General features: G+C 60.7%; 1 protein-coding gene across 1 annotated transcript in view; it reads right to left on the bottom strand.

Annotated features, from left to right (window-relative positions):
• Window positions 1-247, bottom strand: part of UBE2E1 (ubiquitin-conjugating enzyme E2E 1) — an 86,323-nt gene extending 86,076 nt beyond the window's left edge. Inside the window, exon 1 of the mRNA XM_011933747.1 lies at window positions 224-247. The gene's annotated coding sequence lies outside the window, so the exon portion shown is untranslated. The remainder of the gene's footprint in view (window positions 1-223) is intronic.
• Window positions 248-494: the final 247 nt, after the last annotated feature.

The following is a 494-nucleotide window of genomic DNA, read 5'->3' as shown; positions in this document are numbered from 1 at the left end:
GTCTTCTGTGTCCTTCGCGCTGGGAGTTGGAGACTGCAGCTGTTCCTATTCGGCCATCTTGCTCCCTCGTGTACAAGTCCTGCAGTTAGGTGGAGGATCTAAAATGATGTCCGCCAGCTCCTTCTGAATTCTCTTGGCGCTGGTGGAGAGGAGTTTGGAGTTTTTGCTCATGCTGACTTTACTCTCCTTCTTCTTGGGGGTGTTTGTTTCTTTCTCGGTTTGCTCTCTTTGTGTCTGGCTCCTCCGTGCCGCCGCGGCGGCTGCTGCTGCGGCTGCGGCTGGGCCTGGCCACTCGTGTCTCTCTCTTGCTGGGAGAGAAGCGGAAGTGCAGCAACAGCAACTATTAAACAGGCAATGGCTTCCCCCAGCCACACACGCTCGCACACACACCACTCCTCCGCCGCCGCCGCCGCCTCCTCCTCCACCTCCTCGCCCTCACCCCTCCCCCACCCGGCCCGGTCCCACCCACCCGCGCTCCCCTCCCCCTGCAACAC

The sequence above is a fragment of the Colobus angolensis genome, unplaced genomic scaffold, assembly GCF_000951035.1.
Source record: "Colobus angolensis palliatus isolate OR3802 unplaced genomic scaffold, Cang.pa_1.0 Scaffold129, whole genome shotgun sequence".
NCBI lineage: Eukaryota > Metazoa > Chordata > Mammalia > Primates > Cercopithecidae > Colobus > Colobus angolensis.
This window is presented reverse-complemented; position numbering and strand designations above follow the sequence as displayed.